The sequence below is a fragment of the Camellia sinensis genome, chromosome 1, assembly GCF_055761805.1.
Source record: "Camellia sinensis isolate YWXY chromosome 1, ASM5576180v1, whole genome shotgun sequence".
NCBI lineage: Eukaryota > Viridiplantae > Streptophyta > Magnoliopsida > Ericales > Theaceae > Camellia > Camellia sinensis.
Genome location: NC_138961.1, coordinates 190,879,658 through 190,888,059, shown reverse-complemented (window position 1 = coordinate 190,888,059; position 8,402 = coordinate 190,879,658). Strand labels below are relative to the sequence as shown.

General features: G+C 36.8%; 1 long non-coding RNA gene across 1 annotated transcript; it reads right to left on the bottom strand.

The window, feature by feature from the left end:
• Positions 1–4,049: 4,049 nt before the first annotated feature.
• On the bottom strand, positions 4,050–7,897 carry LOC114317082 (uncharacterized). The gene is made up of 3 exons (XR_014365927.1): positions 7,761–7,897; positions 4,951–4,986; positions 4,050–4,291 (listed from the first exon to the last, which is right to left on the bottom strand). It is a non-coding gene; the product is annotated as an uncharacterized LOC114317082 (long non-coding RNA).
• Between the last annotated feature and the right edge of the window lie 505 nt (positions 7,898–8,402).

The following is an 8,402-nucleotide window of genomic DNA, read 5'->3' as shown; positions in this document are numbered from 1 at the left end:
ATTCTGTTTTTGGTCTTTTTACAGAACTGAAAATAGTCTTATTTTGGCCCATTCTTCATGTTTCATTAAGGGCCTTTCATGGTTTGAGGCATCTTTTATACACTTCATGTTATATCTCTCTTTTGGGCCTCATTTTTGCATAGCATTTTGGACATATTTGCATACTGTTTTGGGTCCGGACATCAACTGTAAAATGCATTATTTTTGGCCCCTCTTAAACATTGTTGAAGGGCCCCTTTGTGTTTAAGGCCAGCAACCACCACTTGCTTCTTTGGCCACCTTTTGGCCCATTTCTTGCATGAGAGTTTAGTCATACCTGTGCTGGTTTTTGTGGTTTTCCATAAACTGTAAAAGATCATATTTTGGGCCCCTCTTCAACTTTGTTGAAGGGCCTTAATCTGTTTGGGGTCAGCAGCTGTGAGTTGTTTCATTATCTCACATTTAGGGCCATTTTTGCATGCTATTTTTGCCCTATTTGTGTTTGCTGTTTGGCCATGCTTTGAACTGTAAAAATAAATGCTTATCTAGGGGCTTCCTTGCTTCTGTATTTTCATCTCATGTTCAAATTATGCATGCATTGCATAGCTATAGGCCATTTCATGCGCCAAAATTCATGTTTCGGGACTTGTTCCATGCATCGGGTATCATTTCGCTTTGTTTCGGGGCTGTTTTCCCCCTCGTTTTGCTACTTATTTTTGCATGTTTGCATACCATATTCCATGTCTTTGCCATGTCTCATTAGAGTGGCATTTCGGTGCCTGAGGGTCGGTCCTCGGTTTGCGTGCACGCGTGCACGCATTTCGAGTTGTCTTGTTTTCATCTGATGGCCTCCTGTGTGAGTGTGGCTGAGGCTCTCTCATGTTGGTGTAAGCCCATTATTGCATTGCGTATGCCATTTAATCCATAGCATTGTGTATGCTCGGTTGTGTATTACCTGATTGCATTATGTATGTCGTTCCATAACATTATGTATGCTAGGATTGTATATTAGTTGCATTTCATGCATGTCATGCATATTGCATCGTGTTCGGGATAGGAGTTAGCCCGGGCACGGGAAACGAGGTGCGTTCCGTACTCCGAGTGACGGAACGTGCCTCAATTCCAAGTCACCGACACTCTGGATTACCCATGATGGAGTTAGGTTTTGTTGTGTTTATATGTGCATTCATTCTATATTGAATTGCACAATTCGACCCCTCGGCCATCATGCATCGATATGCGTGATTGGTGACACGAGGATCGAGGCATGTATATATCTGTGAAAATACATTGCTATGCCCCTTTCCTGCTCTCTGTTGCAGCAAATGAAGAATCAGCAACTTTTCAGAGTTTGGCACGCATTTCAAGAACAGGTGCAAAGAGAGGCTACTTGGGGCATCGTCATGGATTTCCGCGCAAAGGCAACCCGGGCATGCATCATTCATCAGAATCAAGGCAGTCCCTGGCTTGCATGCCAGTTTCTTTATTTTCTTAGTTAAATTGTTAATTAAATAGGAATTTGTACATTATTTGGACTGTATTATTTGGACTGTAATATTCTTTTATTCGGGACTGTATATTTATTTGGACCCTCTGTACGAGGGCATAATTGTAATAAGTGTGGGTGAGTGTGATGTATGTCTTCCAACCCCACGTCTTTCTTCCCTTTTATTTACCTGCTTATGATGGTTAGATTAGGGCATATTTCAATTAGCATACAGTATGACAACATGTTTGCATCATTCATCTGTTTTGCATGCACCGGGCTCGGCGCATCATACTAACTGCATTTGTATTTAAATTCTAAGCTGAATACATGTTAGCCGTAGCATTCCATATGCCATGTTTAGAATAGCCGAGCCTGCTATAGTTGCATTTTTGCATGTGTTGCATTAGGCATCTCTGTATACTTAGGGTTCATGCATGGATTTCTAATGAGTTTCTGTTTTGGCTTGGAGTACTCGGTGAGTTTTTATGCTTTAGCATCCTTGCATACGTGTGAGTGACTGCCATGAATAGCACGCTTACCATGAGGCTAATTGCTTATGTGATATAACTGCCTGAATGCCTGTGGGTGAAGGTTGGGTTACTTGGATTGGAATAAGTCATCAAATGTTTGTTTTAAGCCCACTAGATAGTGGCAAAACCATCTTTTCTAAGCCCACTTGTGGGTGGCAAAATCTGCATTTTAAGCCTACTTGCGAGTAGCAAACCATCTTTCAAAAAACAAACATGAAATGTTTTGTTCCAAATCAGGCGATCCAGTCTATATTTGTATGCTGTGCGCATCACATAGTAAACTAGGCTAATAACCGGAATAAGAACACACAATGTTTTCAAAAATTGATATCATGGTTAGTAGAGGCCGATCTTTGATCGGGCGAGCGGGGGTGCTCACGAAGTGACCTTCCCCAATCATACCCAAGTTCCCGAGCCGAGGCAACTTTGGTGATGACGGACATGTGGCCTTTGGCACCGAGTCAGGGTTTCCTAAATTTCCCATTAAAAAACATTTAGGTGGCGACTCTGTATCTGGCAAAGCAGTCCATGTTTGGCACTTCTTTCAAAGATCTGTTTTCTCAAAACGATTTGCCGGATTTGGACTCTTTGGTTCAGACTTAGAACCGTGACAATTTTAAGAGTCCTGAGCTGTAGTGACCCCAAATGAACAGAACGGGAGCTCATTCCTCCCGGGGCGTTCGGGGACGTCTACAAATGGCTTATCCAAAGAATACCACATACTTCCCAACAACCAAAGTACCAAAAGCTATGTTGTGGTTCATGAGCAAATATGAAGCATGAGAATAAAAGCAGAAAAAGAAATGAGCTAGAAACAAGGGAAAATGAATAGCCAGATAAGTTAAAAAAATGAAATAAAGAAGAAGAAGAAGAAGAAGAAGAAGAAGAGAACCACAAGAGGAAGAAGAAGAAAAACAAATAAGAGAATTGAAAATAGCAGAGAAATAGAGTAGTAGACAAAAAAGAGGAAAAGAGAAAGAATAATAGAGATAAAGAAGGAGAAGAAACAAGGAAACAACTAACTAGGGTGTCCAATGTGAAAAAAAAAAAAAAAAAACTATCGAAGATCATAAACTAGGTCCTCTTGCTTGGGGGGTCAAGACATGTAATGCCTTACCCACTTAGTCCCAAGGTGACACCCATCAAATCATGACTTGGGCTTCAGGCTTGCCAGCCCCAATTGTGTACTTGGCTAGTTCTAGCAAGCTGAGAGGCTTCTAGGCCGCCAATGCCACCTACCAAACATGGCCTTAATTAAGTTGGAGTTCATTGACCTTCCTTAGTAGTATAATTAGCTAGCTTAATACAAGACTTAAGAGGGTTAGTGGAGCAATCCAGTAGAGGAATCTAAATGTGTAAATGTGGCCAACGCAGAAGTTGCACGCCAACATATCTTGAGTATTGTTGTCAAATCATGAATCGTTTTATTAAAATAATGAATCGTATCGAATCATGAATCACAAGATTCATTTTATTTGATATAATATATAATTTTATATATCTATATACATATAAAAATTCACTTAGTGTGTTTAAAATGATGTAAATATCAATATAACTAAATTTTATATATGTATATATACATATAACATCATATATATATATATATATATATATCAATATAACTAATTGATCTCTTCTACATATCTTGTTAGTTTAGCGAAAACGACGTCGTTTCACGCATAAAGTAAGAAAAAACAAAAATAGAATTGAAGTGAATCGTATAAATCGTAACGATTCACTCAATTTGTGATTCAATAACACAATTCGAATTGTTTTTGTTGAAAATCATATCGAGTCGTATGAATCGAGTTGTAAATCATACGACACTAACAACCATGGTCTTGACACCTCACCAAGCCAATTGTCATGACCCAACCCGCCCCTATGGATTAGAGTCATAATCGGCCAGTAATCATGAGATTACCTGCGGCCTCAGTCAGAAATCAAATCATATTTAATAATAATGGGCCAAATTGCGGAAGCAAAATTTACAAAGATTGTCTAATGAGCTGTGCATACATGGCTCAACCAAAAAACATTCTCAAATATGAAATAACTCACACTATACAAGCATCCATATTATGCACGTATTACATAAGTCCAGGATCATTCAAAGCTAGTATTAACAAAAACCAAAGTTATACATAGGGTTGGTCATACGTGACCACAAAAGAACAAAAGGAAAAGCAAAACAAAGTAAGGCCTCTTGCGTGAGGTGACCTTGGTTGACTCCTCAAAACTTGGTTTCTCATTGCTCATTGGGGTTGAGGCTGGACATCCCGCTGCTCACCTACATACATATAAATAAGGGGTTATCTAACGCCCAGTGAATACTACCAAAGCAAAGGAGTTCATGAACAAAATTCTTACAATCATAATTCACTATTACGTTTGGAAATCAATAATAAAGCAAAACGACCTCAGGTCTTTTCTATCATTTCTCAAACACGAAACGACCTCGGGTCCATGTAGCATACAAAATGACCTTGGGTCCATCATGGGCAAAACGACCTTGGATCCAACTTACACACAGAACGACCTTAGGTCCAATACACACAAAATGACTTTAGGTCCAATGAACACAGAACGACCTTGGGTCTAATTCATATACATATTTGTGTGCACACATTTAAATCCATGATCATATACATATTCATTCTTGTATCTAAACGACCTTAGGTCCATTCAATTCCTTATCCCGAACGGCCTTCGACCCATTTAACAATTATACAGAATGGCCTTAGGCCTAATCCACATCCTTACAAAATATATTGAACGGCCTTAGGCCCATTTCATACCCATACGTCGATCACTTCGCATATTCCATTCCAAATTAATGATTAGAATATTCATTCATAATATCACTTCAAAAGTTTAGAACCTTACAACATAGGCATCATTTAGAAAATAGTGCATATACAAAAATATATTTGCTAAGATATTACTTACAGTGTTCTGGTGCTTGATTTGTCCTTGCACTTGACCCTACATAATTCATAACACATTGGATCATAATACCATTCAATCCATTTTTTAGTTTGCCTAATGTTCTTAGACTTCTTTCGTGACCTTTAATTCATTTACAATGTTCAATGCATGCCTAAGAGTGCTTAGAAATGAAAGAGAACAGAAAACGAATCATAAAACAACTTTTCAAAATTTCTGAAACAGGGTTCTTCGCTCGAGCGCAGCTTTTCTCACTCGAGCGGACCCCTTTGGTCTGCAAAAGTATTGGTTGCCTCATTTTTTGCGCTTGAGCATGATTTTGGTCACTCGAGCCAATAGTCAAAACATGTGAGTGGGCACTCGAGCGCAATTCTTCTCGCTCGAGCGGACATCAATGTTTGCAAAACTTCTGGGAGCCTGATTTTTACGCTTGAGTGACACTTTCCTCACTCAAGCGGACATGACGAATTCTGGAATTCCATAATTGTATTGAAGCTCAAACTTCATGTTCAAAGGTCCAAAGCTCGTGTTTTTGGTACAAAAACATGGAAAGACAGCATATAGCATGAGAACATGAGTAATTTGAGATCAATTGTCCAAAACCATGATCCAATTCTCAAATCATTTCATATTCATCTTGACAACTTCAAAACATATGCAACCAAGCTTCATAACTACATGGATTATGCATGCATGTGTGATATGGATTCTAATACCATTTCAAATGGTAGAAATGATGGTGAAAATCATGTGGCTTAACAAAATTATGCATGCATGAGCACTTTGGCACCAAATTCTTCATATTAAGTTTGTATTCTACAACAATTCACCAATTCTTCTTGAATACACATATTCATGAACATATTCATGAACTTTAACTTATGAATTAGAGTCCAAATACTCACTTGGAGCCTTCAATCCTTCTAACTTTATCAAATTCTTGAGCCTAGCTTCCCAATTCTTCAACCTTGAAGTCAATTCTCTAAGAATTTGGTCTCTCTCTCTCTCTCTCTCTCTCTCTCTCTAAATCAAGTATTTTCCCTCTCTAAAGTGTATAGACTCAACCAAGAGGTGAGAAATGAGCTCAATGATATGAGTCAAGCCCCTAATTAGCACAAATATAGGTTTCACTAATTATATTGACTAATCAAGGCTTAGGCCTAATCAAATGAACTTAATTAAATCGAATTAATTTGATTATTTTGATTCGAATCAATTTTTAATTAAATTTCATCGTAGGCTCTAAAAATTAGGCTAATTGCAATAATACAGTCAATTTCGGTTTCTGTCGCCTCTACGGTCTTTAGTTTAAATTTTATAATAGAAAATCAAACTTCTTATGGTGAACAGATAGAAATTCAAAAACACATATAATCATATAATTAGCATTCAAAATCATATCAAGCTCAAAATTATAAGCATAATTAAGATTAATTAGCATAATATAGAGTAGGGTTGTCACACCAATGTTCTCTATGAGTGATACCTATTACATGGATGCACTACACCATGCACTCTTGGCTGATCACAACAACAATAATGGAAGTGGGAGGAGTAAGGAAGGGACATTGCAAGCAAAAAAAAAAATAAACAAAAGGAATAAGGTCAGGGAAAGAAATGGGATTCTTGACATATATAGAAGAATGTAAACTTAAATAGTAAAATTTCTTCTTGCTTTGCATTCTCCTATAGCAAGAAACTACACACACGCACACCCCTTGCTAGCACTCAGATGGAGAACCTTAGAACCTATGTTACATGAACTAAGGAGTCTATTGCATCAGACACATTTTGTAGACCCAATGTTCTCAATCATAAAAAATAAATAAAAAATTAAAAAAATTCCCCATATTGAAAGTGTTCATTTTCTTTCTTTATTCTGCAATTATTCTTTTATTAGAGAGATTAATTTAATATCCAACCAAATTTCACACACTGAATGAATATTGACTGAGACATTTGTTCAAACAACCCTTAAAACACGACAGAACAGAAACTATGATAGAAGTGCATCAGAATTGGTAGGCCCAAACTGTAAAACTAATATATAACAGAATCTACGCTATGAATACCTAAGAGCATCTCCAATCCTTACTATTTTCTTCATTGAATTTGATTTGAGGAAAAAGTGCTCAAAAATCATCACAAATTTTTTTTAATCAAATGTTCATCAAAACAAAGGACACACATTTTTTTCATCAAACTTTAATTTGATGAAAATTTAAAAAGATTAAACAGCAAGGGGTTGGCCTGTTGGCAACTTGGTCTTGGTTGTGCTCCCTCCAAAGTTTAGGGATAGAATTCTTTGGGGGCATTGGACTGGGAAAAATATTTAAATTAACCGTGGTACACTTACGAAAAACTCTTGCCGAGGGTAGTCGAGCTTTGGTCCAGACAGCCAGTGCCAATCAAAACATAAATAAATAAATAAAGCATTGGAGATGGATTTTTTTTTTCATCAATTTGATGAAAAGGGAAATTTGGGATAAGGGATAAATTTTTAGTAGGATTTGATGAAAGGGTTTGAGTTGAAAAAAGTAGTGAATTGTTTGGAGATGCTCTAACTGATCTGAATAATTAACAAGAGCAGCAGTTACATTGATCAATATCTCAAATATTTGACAAACATCAACTTCCACTTATTCAAATTACAAACGCAATTAATTAGTTTTTTTATTTTATGTTTTGGGAGAAAAAATAATCAAAATGACATGTTACAAATATACATATAAATTGACAACATGCAAAGTAGCTAAAAAGGTGTTGAGAAGCATATAGTATATGATATATGCCTTAGAGAGAAGAGTAATTACCATTGTGAGAGAGGCTGAGGGGACGAGTGAGAAAATAGCAGAGAGGAGGGAGAGAGAGAGAGAGACCAAGGCTGTGTTTGGTGCAGGGAGTTTCTATTTGGATAGTCTCGCCCCAAGGCCAGGGAGTTTCCATTTGGATAATCTGTTTTGGATTGAGTGATTTAGATAAAATTAGGATAAATGAAAAAGAAATACATAGAAAATTAAAATTTCTTTTTAAAACAAATTATTTTTTTACAAAATTAAAGAGATTGAGAAAGGGGGAAAAACCTATTACTACAATCGTTTAATTAAGCTTCTCTCATGCTGGGATCTCAACGTGATATAACTTGAAGGGTCCGTAGGGCTCAACACAGGTCTCATTTCGATGATTCGAATTGTACATTTTGTAAGACTTGAAATGTATATTATCTATGAAAAAATTTAGAGTGATTCGATAATCGTAACTTTTTCATTTTATCACATTTATCTCTAAAAAAATAGTTGATAAATACAGACCATTTATTTTTTTAGAAACAAATGTAATAAAATGAAAAGCTTATGATTATTAGGTTGCTCTAAATTTTTATAGGGACAATATACATTGCGAGCTCTACAAAATGAACGGTTTAGATCATCGAAACAAGACCCGTGTTACGCCCT